Source organism: Asterias amurensis, chromosome 1 (genome assembly GCF_032118995.1).
Source record: "Asterias amurensis chromosome 1, ASM3211899v1".
Taxonomy (NCBI): domain Eukaryota; kingdom Metazoa; phylum Echinodermata; class Asteroidea; order Forcipulatida; family Asteriidae; genus Asterias; species Asterias amurensis.
The window spans coordinates 7,958,046-7,974,989 of record NC_092648.1 but is presented as its reverse complement, the minus strand read 5'-3'; the positions used below and the strand labels follow the sequence as shown (position 1 = coordinate 7,974,989).

The 16,944-nt window shown below is 38.6% G+C and overlaps 1 protein-coding gene and 1 pseudogene across 2 annotated transcripts in view; both read right to left on the bottom strand.

The window, feature by feature from the left end:
- LOC139944585 (poly(A) polymerase beta-like) overlaps nt 1-16,944 on the bottom strand; it is a 161,176-nt gene that overhangs the window by 109,386 nt on the left and 34,846 nt on the right. The gene's annotated exons all lie outside the window — the stretch shown is intronic.
- LOC139940723 (uncharacterized) lies at nt 239-6,136 on the bottom strand (annotated as a pseudogene).

The window sequence follows — 16,944 nt, the reverse complement described above, 5'->3', positions numbered from 1 at the left end:
CTTACTGACCTCTATAGTGTTTACGGTTGTGAAGTTATGGTCGGTCAAAGGTCACAGGTCACCGGCAATATTCAAATTCAAGTTTACCACAAACAGGCTGTTAAAGAAACGGTTCATTTTCTTTATTGCTAATTTTGCATGTAAATTCAGAACACCATAGCAACCAGACATATAAATTAAAATACTAACACAACATTTTTTGTTTACGTAGAACTGATCTTTATTTACATTACTGGACGGAAATTCGTTATCTTTGGTTTGAGAAACTTATCTCAAAATAAACATTAAAAAAACACATTTTGGGGCAAAATATCAACAGAAATACATGTTTCGTCTCAACAGAGACAGTATTCGCCAATTTTTAGACATGCAGATTTGTTTGTTAGAAATAAAAAATAAAAAATATATATATCGACATTTTTTAGTTGAATTCTGATGGAAGGTCATGTATGAAATCAAATTGGCAGTTTTCTTAACAAATATTGTTTTTTGGGGTAGAAAGTGATAAAAATTTCATTTTTTTTTTTTTTTTTTTTTTTTTTTTTGCATTTACATAGCAACCAGGCACACACACGACAAAATATGGCCTGCAATCAAACCTGATTTCAAGTCAGACTACTAGTTAATCTTTTTGTTTGAATTTTGAAATACTTATCTCAACATAAACTTTAAAAGAACACACCTTTGGGCAAAATATCAACAGAAACACATGTTCCGTCTCAACAGGGACAGTTTTCACCAGTTCGTCAGAATTTTTAAACATGCAGATTAGTTTATGTTGGAAATAAAAATAAAAACTATATGTATCCACATTTTTGAGTTGAATTCTGATGGAAGGTCATATATGAAATCAAATTGGCAGTTTTTCTTAACAAATATTGATTTTTGGGGTAGAAAGTGATAAAAATTTCATTTTTTTTTAAATTTTTTTTTTGCATTTACATAGCAACCAGGCACACACATGACAAAATATGGCCTGCAATCAGAACCTGATTTTAAGTCACACTACTAGTTAATTTTTTTTCTTCTAATTTTACCTCATCTGCATATCCTTTAAGAACATTTAATTGTTCCCAATCTGACTTTTTCTATGTTTTTGCAGGTTTCGGTATAGTTGGTCTAGGGCATGTTACATCCTTTGATTCATCGTCACAGAACTGGCGTATACTGTCATGGCTAAACTCCACTTCCTGTGAATCGCAGAACTCTCTAGACCACACCAAACCAGGCTGATCAGCACTGAATCTATAGTAATAATTACAAAAAAAGTGGGTTCATGAAAATGTTATGTTTTGAGAGAGAAAAAGAGAGAGAATGTGTGCTCACTTTAGGTACCTTATGGAGGCCAAGGACAAACACAAAGAGGAAATAAAAGGACTCCATGTCTGTGAGTAGGTAAACACATTCAAACCGGGGACCTATAACAAAAGAGGACAAAATGTCCACGGTTGGAAATCGTGTACAAAACCAATGGGAGCTGTTGAAAAGTTAAGAGAATAAACCAAAGAGGGACAATAGGAGGTCCACATGATTACAGGCTGTTACACACTTGTGTGCGTCTGTGTGTGTGTGAGGGGGGGGGGGGGGCTGTGTGTGTATGGAGGGAGGCTGTGTGTTTGTGGGGGGGGGGGGGGGTTGCATATGTTTGGAAGGGGGCCAGATGAGTGTTGTTGTCTTTTTCTTGAAGCCTGCCATATTTGCTTTTAGATCATGTTTGCTGGATGCTAGGGTTGTTTTCAACACGGTTCATTGATAAAACCAAACAATAAAACTGAATCACTGTGTACTTTCAATGTCTTACCTAAAATGATGGTACTTCTTGATTTGTGGAAGGGTCTTGAAGAATGGCTTGAGGAAACTTTGCCAGTCGTATTGGGGCACAATCTGGGTACCATCCTCCTTCCCCACTAACTGTGGTACATTGAGCTTAGTAACGGAACTAGCCCGCACTACATCACACAATTCCTCTAGACTGGACACATCAGTAACACGGTACTTTTTCTTTAGCAGACCAAAGCACCAATCCGGTGCAAACTTGGTATGTCCAGTCAAGAGGAAATTCAATGTAATGGAATGATGAAGACCATTGCACACTCGCCACAGCATGTACCACAACATGTAATTATTCTTGTTTTGACCAGTACAGTTATCGCAGTGTAAATTTACTGATCGTTCCTTTAAACCGTACTGTTCAAAAAAGTGGTGAAGGAGGTTGATCACCAGATTTGAACCCTTGTCGATGACGAAGTGCTCATCCACCAAGTAGTTTATCTGAAAAGAATGATAAAAAAAAAAATTAAAAAAAAAAAATTAATTTCCTCAGTCATCCACTTGTCTATAATTAACCCATAAAAATAAATCTAAAAAAGGAACTTAAGAATATTTTATTAGGTTCCAGTATTAGATTTATTTTCAATGTGTAAAAACGATACATTTGTTCAAGAATAAGTTTTGGGCATGAGGCCTAGACAATGTAGGATGTAGCCCTTAGTTATCTATGTAGTTAGTAACTTACCTGCTGTGGAATAGCTTCAGCACACACTCCAAACACGAGACACTTGCGAGGAGTCATGAAATAGATGGGGCCGGGTTGAAACACTTTGTTGGGAAAGTGCACCTGCTGTGCAAAATCAAAGGAATAGTGTGCAACAGCAGGAGGTGCAGACTTGGCTGGTTCATCCAGGCGTTGATTGTGCAAAACATCTTTAGCATCCTTGACCTGTGCTGTACAGTGGGATCGCTGTTTTTTGGCCGTCAACAGATGGTGTTCCTGCTCCTTCATATTTTCCCCCTTTTCATCCTCACCCAGGTTGGCAGACTTGATGATTGCACTGTTGTTCTGTTGGCATTTGAAGCACAGGTCAGTCATGGGCCTGCTAATGACAATGTGTGAACAAAGCTGCCTCCAGATGTCTCGGAAAGAAGTCAGACCTACAACCCTGTAACCTGTAGATAAATGTTATTTCGTTATGTTGTAGTTAAACTTGATCTTGATAAAATAGTTGATCAGCTCCTTTCTAGGAACAGCACTCAATATGATGTCAGGTCAGGAGGGAAGAGCTCTATTTTGTATGCACACCCATGAGTGTGCCCTGAAACTTGGTTGGAATAGGGTTGCTGTTTAGTGTCTGTTGAGTAGGGGATTAAATTCCAGTCTTTTGCAGCGTTATTTTCAAGGGTAAGCAGCAGGATTTGATAGAAAACTATTCTAGCAGATACAGTAGCAGCTTTTATATTTTAACTACTCAGTCTGATACTAAAAGTCAAACAAATTATTTTAAATATGGGATTTTGTTTGTATTTACATCATATGAGAATGTAATAATTGCTCTTCTTGTAGAATGTATATGTTGGGCGCGATCGGTCAATCTACGCGAATCAAGCTGCGCTATTGAACGATCAAATTAAGATCAGTTGGTCGCGCAGCAATCGGTCGATCGCGCAACAATCGGTCGATCGCGCAACAATCGATCGATCGCGCAATGACATCTTTGCGCGATAGACCGATTGCGCTACGAGTATTTTTTCCCGTTATCAGCGGATCGCGCAGAAAAGGCTTTGCGCGATCTACCGATCGTGCAGGAATGGGTTTGCGCGATCGACCGATAGTGCAGGAAAAGTTTTGCGCGATCAACCGATCGTGCAGGAAAAGTTTTGCGCGATCTACTGATCGTGCAGAAATGGGTTTGCGCGATCGACCGATCGTACAGGAATGGTTTCGCGCGTTCGACCGATCGTGCAGGTAAACTATTTCTTAGGGCGATTTCTCAAAGCAATAAAATTCATAGCAGGACAAATTTTCAGTATCACCATAGTGATTTATACAGTGATGTCACACTACGATTGATTTGCAGTTACAATCAATGTTACATCTTTGTGAATTCGGCCCCTGAACATCAGCCGATCGCGCCAAACAATTCCTGCACAATCGGCCGATCGCGCAAAACCATTCCTGAACAATCGGCCGATCACTCATAACCATTCCTGCACAATCGGCCGATCGCGCAAAATCATTCCTGCACAATCGGCCGATCGCGCCGAGCCATTCCCGCACGATCGGTTGATCGCGCATGTTCGTTGCCGAATGTTGCGCGATCGACCGATTGTTGCGCGATTGACCGATTGATGCGCGATCGACCGATTGCTGCGCGACAAATAGATATTTCAATAGCGCAGCGCGATCGTTTAATAGCGCAGCGCGATCGGTTGATCGGGCAGATTGACCGATCGCGCCCAACATATACGTGTACTTACCAGCTGTCTTGACAATTTTCTTGTACACTCTGTGTACAGCAGCCTTGGTATTGTTGCTTGGAAGCAGCAAAATGTCGTCCCGCTTGTGCCCAGCTACCCGGCCAGGAAGCATAACAGCATGCGTGGTTGCATAGATTTTGCAGGAAAACCACAATGTGTTGGATGTCTTCAAAAGACAATGATGTCTTTCTCCTCTTTCCTTTAGTTGTCTGCTTTTCTCTTTGGTGCAATTCCATTGGCCTGATAGTGTGTCTGCACCGCTGATAGTTTATTCTGATTGATACTGGAAAAATAAATAAAAAATACTATTACCAGGGTGAAAAACTGGCTGTTTGTCCGTCGCTATTAGAGACTGAGGTTTCGCAAGTCTATAAATACACATTCAGATACTGACACGTCGACATTTTGTGTGTTGACGTGACGCGTACTGCGACTATGGAATTTGGCACACATGTTAGCAATGGATACAGGAGCTCATACGCGTCGTAAAAAAAACGGATACTGTTTTGTAGACTTTGCAGTGTTTTTGTCCCAGATTGAAAACATTTCCCAAGGAATTGCTTTCACTGAATCATGCTAGTAGATATAAGTAGAAAATTGTTAGTCATTTGCAAGCAAAACGATGAGAAAATGCAGTGTATAAAACACTGGGTCTCTATCTTTCATGCTTGTCGGAAAAACACTCATGATGAATGCGAGCGTCGAGTTACACATATTTTGGGAAACAAAATCCAACACACTGCTGGCGTTTACGGATATGGTTATCATATGCGTATCTTTATCCGCATGCTTGCGAAACCTCTCTACTATGTTAAAAAAAAAAAACTGTTGTAGTTACACGTTGTCAAAGTCACATGTTGTCAAAAAAAAAGCCACTGTTTGTGTCACAATTAATAGTGAGTTTGTTTTATGTTTTTAAATTACTTACGCAAACAAAAACCTGGTGAAAAAAAAAAACTTGGTGTAGGCATGCTTCCGCTCTGTGGTCTTATGCTTCTTTGCTGTCGTCATCTTGGACATGTTCATGTGACACTGGACTGCCCCAAGCACAAGAAGATCCTTTTCAGCTGAAAACAAAACAAGAAAAAACAAATAGTATTGCCTTTCCTGTTCATGGAAATCTCATGAAAATCTTCATTCATTATTAATAATTACTACATGTTATTCTAATTCTTAAAAAAAAATATTGGACTCTTGGAGTACAAACGTAAAATTTAAAAAACTAAATCGTTATCGGTGATCATCAGCACAATATTCTGGTTAGAGGGTTTACATCAACAAGTCAAGATAGATTTTAAAAGTTGGGTTTGTAAAACAAAACATAAACCTTTAAAATTAAAAAGTAAATAGTGCATGACACCAACATAAAATAAAGCTCACCTTCATTGAATGCCCGGAGTTCAAGCCTCGAGTCCAACATTTCCTGTTTGTTGAAGGCCTTATGACAGTTCTCGTTCTTGCAGGCACATTTAAACCCCTCCACTTTGACCTTCTCTGTCTCATCATGATCAGACACCAAGTCCCTGGCCTGTTCGGCGACAATTGCCTCCCCGACGTGCAAGGCGTCGATTCCATGGACACCATTTCCGTCGTCAAATGGAACGAGAGCTGCACCGTGATGGTGAACGTCCGCTTCTTCCTCGTCGAGCTCCCCTTCGCTGTCGCCATCATCACCATCATCGGTACCCCCATCATCGCTGTCGCTATCTTCGTCGTTTGCAAAGTAATCGTGTATATAACTTTCCCACTTCCCCCCATCTTCCCTGATTTCGTCGCGATTAATTAAATTGCAACCCCTAATGTTGTTTAGAAGCTCAGATATCAACTTCTCCTGGGGATCCATGATCTGACAGTTGTAATCATTCTCGCAGGAATGGGTCATTTAAAGCCCACTGTGCATGTGATTACGCACGCGTAGTCAAATTCTGACTACGCACGCGTAGTCAGAATGACGTAGCCTCTATCAGATGATCACAAACAACCAATCACGTATGGTTTACTGAAACACAGAAGGAGTCAACTCTCGTTTCCAGATAACATTTTTTATGGGAGCTATAACGATTGTTTTCATTGGATTAGAAATGCCCTGTGACCTTTTACAGAATGTTACTTTTTAGATCAAGGAAATCTCCAATTCCTGACACAAACTGACAAAGATGCCGTCATTCGACGGTGTTTACGACTTGCTGTGAATCGTTAGAAAACGACTAAGATTATGGTTAAAATTAACAAGTTTCGGGTGTTTCTGAAGACGATATCCCCCAGGAAACATCATTATTATAGGAAATTTAACGTTTAATTCCCCCATTTTTTTTGTGGGAAAGGACAATCGACATAATAAAGGTACGTTTTTTTGCAAAAAAAAAAAAGAAGATTTTTGTTGCGATATGTGCATTTTTTTGCACTCAGGAGGGCCTAACGCGAAATCGCCAATGCCGCAATCCGTCTCATTTACTCGCACTGAGTCACATTTAATTCAAAACTAGCTTTTAAAGTAAATCACAAGGAACATTCATTGTTTACTATAATAGGGTCCAACAGATGTACTTTCAAATAAAACCAGTAAAAAATCAACAAAACACCAAACACAGAAAATATACATGTAAGCCTGACAGAGGAGGGCATAAGGTTGACAGAAAAACAAAGTAAATATTGTCTGTAATTATTTTTTTTCTGGCCCAAGACTACTGTAATTTCGCTGATTATTGCAGCCTCTCATACCTTATACATTGTATCTATCAAAATTAAAAACTTTGTCAAGCGTCCACATTTTCTTTTGTTTAGGTAAAAAACGTCAGTTTCGAACGTAATTTTTGACAGATTTTAAGTGACAAACGCCAAAAAGGACAGATTTGCATGACGTTCCAGAAAATAGACGGACTTAATGCAAAATGACGTTCCAGACTTTATTACCTTCGCGCAATCCACATCAAGCGTACCTGAAGGGAAGTTGATTCAGTTTCCAAAAACTAGCGTTCTGAAGAAAGTATTTCCGTTGTAAATCATCTGAAAGACATTTTGGTTTTTCGTCTGGAGCTGTCCGATGGATTGTCGAACGGCAGTAAATGCCGACGTCATTTTCTTGACAGAATTAATTTGCCCGAGTATAAGATTGCGCAGAAAAACATGTGCTGATTGGGCGTTCCGTAAAAACACTGAGGGTGCCTGACTACAAGCAGACGTTTGAGGGGGTACGTTTCGTGTCAAAGGTCAACTTACAGGCTGATCAGAAAATTCATGAATGTCGCGCAGAAGTAAATGACAGACAAGGAAAAATTACATCGCTGGAGATTTGAAAAACTGATTACTCCGATAGTTGACCAGGTAGCAATCAGCAGCAGCAATCATTGTCACAAAATACCCATTATTTAAACAAGTTTTCTTTGTATTTTTTTGAACTTATTCAATGTCTTAAAAATTGGTTAACTCACGTGTTTCTTATTGTTGATATTTTTGACGGAAAAAAAAGATGCACGGAAAACTACCGTTTTTTTTTTTTTTTTTTTTTTTTTAAATTGTCGGACTTTGATTGTTTTTTGCTGTTAAATTATTTGTCAACATCCCCCACCACCTGCGCATTCAAAAGTTAAATAAATGCCCTACAAATATGAAGTTTTGATCATTTAAATACCTCAATTATCTAACAGGTTGTTGAGGTCTGTCAAAATGATGATGTCAGGGACTCAAAATCTTCTACCTTGATTTATTTGAAAGGCTTGGGCTGTCAAAATTGTGTATAACAACTTGCTAGGTACCTCTTAGTTTATTTCAATGTATAAATCAACAAATAGCTTTCACTTATGAAAATATCAGGGTCCAAATTTCAGACTTACAAATGGTCCACATAATAAAAAAGATGCCATAATCATAAAACGTACAAGAAAAACAAACAAAGGGTGATAAGAGGAGGGCACCAGGGAAAAAGCCTAGGCTTGTACAGAGCCTGGACCCTTTATAATATAAACTAGTTGGTTTTACTTTACAACAATAACAATGTTGATTGATGAAATAAAAATACAGTGAAAGGTATATTGCATTCAGCAAAAAATAGCACAAAACAATGTTTGTGTGTAATTAAACCGTTTTTAACAATTTGTTTGCTATGTGGCCTTAACTATATATTGAGAGATAACAAAAAAGAAAATTAACAGAACATAACTAGACATAGAATTTTTGTTAAATACAAAAACACGGTGTTCAGTTGAACGTTACGTGATGACGTTGTTCAAAAACATTGAACCATAATGACTTTTTCTAAAACGTGTCGTTAATTTTTATAGTTAAACTTGTATCACAGTTTTTAACAACGCTTTTTTTTTCTTCACAAATGCAATATGTTTGTGTGAGATTGGCTTTAGGTTTTAATTTGCAGTTTATGGATTAGCTACCCCTGCACGGGATTATGTACACAGATTTGATAATCAACAGCGCCCTCTTTTGTTGGACAAACAAGAGCACTTTTGGGATTCCCCCAAAAACGTTCGCGCCATATGATTTTTACACATTTTAAACGTTGTTTTATTGTTATTTAATACCTGATGACGTCATTATGACGTAATTAGGCCTGTGTTGTCTTAAAAACACTAAGGTTCAACAATCTGTTGAGTTTCAAGGTTCAAATCGATCTCAATCTTGAGTTATGCAGTAGATAAGCTCAAAAGTTGTTTTTTTTATGAAAAAAAAAACACGAAGTCGAACTTTGACCCAGGGTAACGACCCTGAAGTTAAGGTCGTACGATTTTAGTGTTAACTTTTCAAATGTTTCCCAAGTCTTTATCTATCTGATGCCCAAGTATGAACATCATAGCTTTTATATTTGTTGATATACAGCAACAAGCAAATGGTCGTTTTTAAACATTAAACACCTTGTCATAACCGCATCAATGATGTCATCATTCCAAAAAAGTGGCAGTTTCATCTACTCAATATTGTCCGTGTACATAGTAAGTTTTAAGTTTGTACAAGCTTTACTTTTGTTTAAAAGCTCAAAAGTTTTTTTTTTATGTAAAATACATGAAGGCGAACTTTGACCCAGGGGAACGATCCGGAAGTTAGGGTCGTACGATTTTAATATTAAGTTTTCAAATGTTGTCCAAGTCTTTATAAATCTATCTGATGCTGAAATATGAACATCATAGCTTCAATGTTCGTTGATATACAGCAACAAGCAAATGGTCATGTTTAAACATTAAAAACCTTGTCATGACATCATCAATGACAGCATCATTCCAAAAAAGTGGCGGTTTCATCTACTCACTATTGCCTACAGTGGTGATCTCGAGGCAGTACCCCAAAAACATTCGAGCGTGACGAGCGAGGTCGAGTTTTATCAAGTTTTAACAAGGGCAAATTTTACCCCTCGAAAAGTCAAATCCCTCGCACGCAAACGCACGCAAGCCACACGATCCACATAGCTGTAGAAACTACTGGGAAGCGAGGGGATTCGAGGGGTTTTCGAGGATCACTGACCCGTGAAGGCAAACGTTGATTTCTGATTGAAAAATAACACCCAATTGAAGACGTGCCATACAGCTTCTCTGGGGGGCTACACAGAAAGGGTTTTGAAATGTGTAACACATCTTTGTTACAAAAACGAATGTATTACATTTCCATATTGACAGAACAGGTTTATTTCCCGTCCTAGGTTTATTTCCCGTCCCAGGTTTATTCCTGTCCTGGGTTTATTTTCGTCCTGGGTTTATTCCATCTCAGGTTTATTTCCCCTTCCTGTTTTTTTTATCTCCCTAAGCATTTCCCCGTCCCAGCTTTATTTCCCCTTCATCCCAGGTTTATTTCCCCTTCCCGTTTTTTTCTCGGTCCCGTAATAATTATTTCGCTGTCCTGGTTTGTTTTCCTTTTTTTTCTGTCCCTTAATATTTCCATGTCCCAGGTTTATTTCCCGTCTCGGGTTTATTCTCGTCCTAGGTTTATTTCTGTCCAAGGTTTATTCCCATCTCAGGTTTATTCCCTGTCCTAGGTTTATTTCCCCGTCCCAGGTTTATTCCCATCTCAGGTTTATTCCCTGTCCTAGGTTTATTTCCCCATCCCAGGTTTATTCCCATCTCAGGTTTATTTCCCCTTCCTGTTTTTTTTATCTCCCTAAGCATTTCCCCGTCCCAGGTTTATTTCCCCGTCCCAGCTTTATTTCCCCTTCGTCCCAGGTTTATTTCCCCTTCCCGTTTTTTTCTTGGTCCCGTAATAATTATTTCGCTGTCCTGGGTTGTTTCCTTTTTTTCTGTCCCTTAATGTCCCTGTCCCAGGTTTTCCCAGTCTCACGGTTATTCCCGTCCTAGGTTTAATTATTTCCCCATCCCAGGTTTATTTCCGTCCCAGGTTTATTCCCCGTCCTAGGTTTATTTCCCCTTCCTTTTTTTTCTCCCTAAGCATTTCCCCTTCCCAGGTTTGATTCCACTTCCAGTTTTTTTTCTCGGTCCCGTAATAATTATTTCGCCGTCCTGGGTTGCTTCCCCTTTTTTCTTTGTCCCTTAATATTTCCCCGTCCCAGGTGTATTTCCCCGTCTCCAAGTTTATTCCCGTCCTAGGTTTATTTCACAGTACCAGGTTCATTTCCCTGACCCAGGTTTATTCCCCGTCCTAGGTTTATTTCCCCTTCATGTTTTTGTTTTTCTCCCTAAGCATCTCCCCGTCCCGGGTTTATTTCCCCGCCAGGTTTATTCCCGTCCTAGGTTTATTCCCGTCCTAGGTTTATTTCCCCGTCCTAGGTTTATTCCCGTCCAAGTTTACTTCCCCTTCCCGTTTTTTTTCTCCCCCCCCCCCCCCCCCCGTAATATTTCCCCTCCCTTCCCTCTCCCAGGTTAATTCCTACTATACCCAGTTTTTTTTCTCCCCTAGTATTGCACCATCCCAACCAGCAGAGTCTCAGCAATGAGTTGTGGTCAAAAAATGTGGGCAGGGGCCTACAAAGCAAAAAATGTGGAAGTGTTGTTATACTTTGTATCAAGTTACAACAAATGATTTTTGGGTTGAACAAAGAATTGACTAGAGTGGGATTCGAACCAACGACCTCCGGATTAACGTGCCGGCGCTCTACCAACTGAGCTATCTAGCCCTATATTGGCGGTGTCCCTATTTTGTCAATATCTTTGTTCAGGGGTGCCAGTCAGAAGCCATACAACCGTTAACTGCCGTGTAGCCAGGGATCACACCCAAATTACGATACAACCTGGGAAGCTGCAGCTAGGGGATCACCTTAAGGGGATGCGACTTTTTGTTACAGATATCAATATCCCACTCTAGTCAATTCTTTGTTCAACCCCAAAAATCATTTACAAATTTACCCAGTCAGTTTCCCTTGTGGTTTATAAAGTTACAACAAATGTAACATGTTGTATAAGAATCTCAGTATAATTGCGCACATCTAAGGGTTTTTTTTTTTACCTTTGATGTCACTCAGGAGTTGTTGCATGGGGCATTTTGATGTATTTCCACTGCCAGTTTTTTTTCTCGTCCGTAATAATTATTTCGCCATCCTGGGTTGTTTCCCCTTTTTTCTTTGTCCCTTAATATTTTGGTGTATTTTGGGTAGATAAATAGATTGAAACAACCCAGGATGGGAAAACAAAAAACTGGGAAGGGGCAATAACCCTTGGGGTGGGGAGGCATGGGGATATTAATCGACTGAGAAAAACATGGGAAGAACAAATAAAACAGAGGACGGGGAAATGAACACGGACGAGGAAATATTAAAGGACAGGGAAAATATTAATCGACTGAGCATAAATGGGAAGAAAAAATACACCTGGGAGGGGAAATAAGCTCTTTTTAATTTACAAAATTGTCCGTATATTCTGTATTTTAATAATGTCGGCATTATATTTAACAATTGACCTCCCCTCTGTTTTATTTTTTCCCGTTGTGTGATGTATTCCGTCTTTTAATAATGCCAGCCGGCATTGAGTTTTGGGGAACATTTTTTAACAAGTTGATCTTCCCTCTGTATATTTTGCCGTCATGGGATAAATACAGTTCAAAACCTTTTTTATTTACAAAAAAAAACCTGTCCATTTATTTGGATTTTTTAACATTGGGGAAGTTGAACTCCCATCTTTCGTAATATTGTTGCCGTTGTGGGATAAATGCAGTTCAAAACTTTGTTATTATTACAAAAATGTCCGTTTTCCGTCTGTTAACAATGCTGGCATTCGAGTGTTGGGTCATTCCGTGTCAAATCACCCAATGGGTTAAACCCTACTCTCTTCAAATTTGCTCAAATTTGGTTTATGGGGTAATCGTGGCTCAACAAGCTCAAATTTCAAATTTCAGCTCCATCCGATAAATGGTTTTCGCGCTACGGCATGCTCTTTCTTGTTGATTTCGATCAAAATGTGCCTGACCTCTGACATTCAAACGACTATAAATCGGTAACCTTTGGGTCAAATTGGTTGAAATTGGTGTCTTCGGAAAGGAAATTGTGTAAGCTTTCCAAATATGTCTTCTTCTTTTTTGTAGGAACATGTTTAGGTGTGATAACCTTTTGACCTCTACTTTGACCTTGAATTTGACCTTGTGGATCACGTGACCCGGCGACGAACTTCGGTGACAATTTACCCTTATACGTTTTCTCCACAATATAGAAAAATTAGAAATAACAATAGTTTTGACTTGCCTTCAGGCTCCACTCAAAGTTGCCCTACTTGCCTATTTCTATGCAAAGTACATGTACATATAAATACCTGTTCATACGCATGTATATCAAGCAAGGCTATGGTCCCCAAGCAAAATCATGACATACATACGTATGGACATGTATCAAATGTACATGTACTTTGCACAGGAAAAGTGAAGTAGGAAAACTTTGAGTGGAGCTTGAAAGCAAGCCAAAAATATTATATCTCTAAATATTTGATATTGTGGAGAAAACATACAAGGGTAAATTTTCACCGAAGTTCGTTGCCGGGTCACATGATCCACAAGGTCAAATTCAAGGTCAAAGTAGAGGTCAAAAGGTTATCATACCTAAACATGTTCCTACAAAAAAAATAAAGACATATTTGGAAAGCTTACACAATTTCCTTTCCAAAGACACCAATTTCAACCAATTTGACCCAAAGGTTACCGATTTATGGTCAGTTGAATGTCAGAGGTCAGGCGCATTTTGACCGAAATCAACAAGAAAGAGCATGCCGTAGCGCGAAAACCGTTTATCGGATGGAGCTGAAATTTGAAATTTGAGCTTGTTGAGCCACGATTACCCCATAAACCAAATATGAGCAAATTTGAAGAGGGTAGGGTTTAAAATTGCCTTTTTTTTTGGTGATTTGACACGGAATGACCCTGTTGAAGAAGATTGTTTAACAAGATAACAATGTCCGACCTCCTCTTTGTTATATTTTTCGCCGTTTTGGGATAAACTGCGGTTCAAAACTTTTGTTTTGTTTTAAAAAAAAATCTGTATTTCGTCTTATAAGAATGCCGGCATTTGAGTATTGGGGACATTTGTTTTTACAAGTTAAAAATGTCCGACCTTCCCTATGTTGTATTTTTGCCGTTTAGGGATAAATGCAGTAAACAATTGAAGAAGTTTCCACGATCGGGATTTTTTTATTTATTTGATCATCAGAACTGCGTTGTTGTAAGTACTTTATTTGGTATTTGAAAGCAGAGAGGCATTACCAGAACGCTGGCAACCAGTAGCTGGAAGTGTCTTATATAAAACCTTTCTGCTTGTGTCCTCTTTTACAATGTCAGACCCATCAAGGAGCATCGCAGACAATGCACACATGAGGAGATGTTTAGTGAGGCGTTGGTGCGCCATTGTTTGGCAATGTTGAAAATGTAGAGATCAGGCTTGTTTGGATGAGTCAGCTAATTATAACAAACCACAAGAGGTGCGAACGTAGCTTTTGTGAAGACGGTTTTGTTGTTGGGGTTTAAAGTGAGCCAATAGTGGAAGAAACTATAAGCACCAAGGCACCAACTAACTCAAACTCCTTTACGTTTGCAAGTGCTTTCAAAACAGCGAAGTTTTGATACCTTATGTACAAAATAAAAAGCAATGCTCAGAGGCTATAGGACCATCCTACATGTAACTTCATATTTGAAAATTTGAATATTTGAAATCTGTTTTTACTATTCGATTATTTATACATAAAACAGCCACGACCAATTCAGGATCCTGTAGTCGATTTTAGTATGCTGCCATCATCAGGGCCCTTGCTAGTTTTCAGTTCATGGTTCTTGGAAATTTGTTCGAAAACGTAAAAATACCACACAAGCTTTTAAGACCAGTTGTTGTTGGGTAAACTAGAGCTGGTTTGGGCCAATTCGATTGAGAGTTAGATTTACTGTAAGCAGCATTTTTAACATATTACGGAATACGGAATTTTTTGTAATAAAAAAAGTGTTTAACTGCATTTATCCCACAACGAAAAAATATATAACAGAGGGGAGGTCGGACATTCTAACGTGTTCATTTTTAAAAGACAGAATACGGACATTGTATGCTCCATGGTTGTATTTAGGAAAAAAGTTTTTAACTGCAATATCCCACAACGGCAAACATAACAAAGAGGGGATGTCCGACATTAATTCTCAACATGTAAACAAAATTCACCAATACTGATGCCGTTATTATTTAAAGACGGAATGCGGACATTCTTGTAAAAAAAAAAAAAAAAATGGTTTTAACTGCTTTTATCCCACAACAACGGCAAACATATTACCAGAGGGGAGGTCAACTTAATAACAAATGTTCCATTAAACTCAAATGCTGGCATTATTAAAAGACGGATATGGTATTCTTGTATTATTTTTTGAAAAAGTGTGTAATTGCATTTATCCCACAACGGCAAAAATATACCAGAGGGGGAGGGGGTCAATTTGTTAACAAATGTTCCTTAATACTCGAGTGCAGGCATTATTAAAAGATGGAATACGGACCGTCTTGTAATTAAAAAAGGGGAAAAAATATAAAACATAGGGGAGGTCGGACATTCTTAACTTATATTTTTTAAAAAAAGTTCTTTTTCAAATTCGCTTCCTTCTTATATTATTAGTCTGATATACAGTGAATACAAATTATTAAGGATACACCCCTGTAATATTTATTTTACTCAAAATGTTCCTTTCAAAATGTTTACCACATCGTGATGTTTACCGGTCATCACCATGGCGCTGATTTTGCTCTTTAAAAAAATATGGACTGTGGGACATGATAACAGCGGACCTCCAACCCATTTAAATAATTGCCATGGATTTAAAAAAAAAAAAAAACGTGATGCTCCCAAAGCCAGCCACTCCAGGCATCAAAATTCCCTTAGATGTGCCGCACTTGTAGCTACAATCGCAAAAGATACAAAATTGTTATACTATGTTGTAACTTGATACAAAGTATAACAATACTTCAACATTTTACTCCGCCACTGCTCCCTGTATTGATGGAGATTCCTTATCATCAGCCTTTTTATTATGTGCTGGCTGAGCGGACGTTCTGAGTTCCCAGTCAGGCAACTACACTGAATCCGAGGTCAGATTTTACGCATGAACGCTCCTCGCATAGCAAAGATTGAGTGGAATCTATGGGACAAAATGATAGCCCTCGAACGCTCCACGCACGCAAAACTCGAGTGTGGTAAACGAGTTGCTTCGAGTGATTTGCGAGTACTCGTTCCTCGTATGGGTACTTCCTCGAAATCATCACTGTATGTACATAGTAAGTTTTAAGTTTGTACAAGCTTTACTTTTGTTTAAAAACTCAAAAGTTGTTTTTTGATGAAAAAACACGAATAAAAAAACACGAAGGCGAACTTTGACCCAGGGTAACGACCCGGAAGTTAAGGTCGTACGATTTTGGCGTTAACTTTTCAAATATTGCTTAAGCCTTAAACTATCTGATGACTAAGTATGAACATCATAGCTATTATAATCGTTGAGATACAGCAACAAGCAAATGATCATTTTTGGACATTAAAAACCCTGTCATGACGTCATCATTCCAAAAAGCTGGCAGTTTCATCTAATCACTATTACCTACATGTATGTACAAAGTAAGTTGTAAGTTTGTACAAGCTTTACTTTTGTTTTAAAGCTCAAAAGTTGTATTTTTATGAAAAAATGCGAAGGTGAACTTCGACCCAGGGTAACGACTGGGAGTTAAGGTCGTACGATTTTGGCGTTAACTTTTCAAATGTTGCCCAAGTCTTTATCTATCTGATGCCCAAGTATGAACATCATAGCATTCATATTCGTTGAGATACAACAAAAAGCAAATGTCGTTTTTCAACTTTAAAAACCTTGCCATGACGTCGTCAACATCGTCATCATTCCCAAAAAGTGGCGGTTTCATCTACTCACTATTGCCTATGTACATAGTAAGTTTAAGTTTGTACAAGCTTTACTTTTGTTTAAAATTGCTGGAGAAGGTTCGCAGGGAAAGAAGAACACAAGGAAAAAAAAACGAAAAAAAACCCAGAACAATAACAATAGTTGTTCGGCTGTTGGCCAAACACCTAATTACTTAAGAAATTACAAAACTAGATAAACTGCAATGGATAATCATGGAATGCGTGTAGTTACAGGTGGTGTACATGGCGTTAGTGTATCATTCCCTGATCTAGGGATGGTAAAAAATCAAAAGCATAGCTGCCAACATTTGAAAATTGGCATTTGACATGCACACATTTTGTATGATACTTTTAATGTTACTCTTAAAGAGTGCTCCCCCTGCAAGGA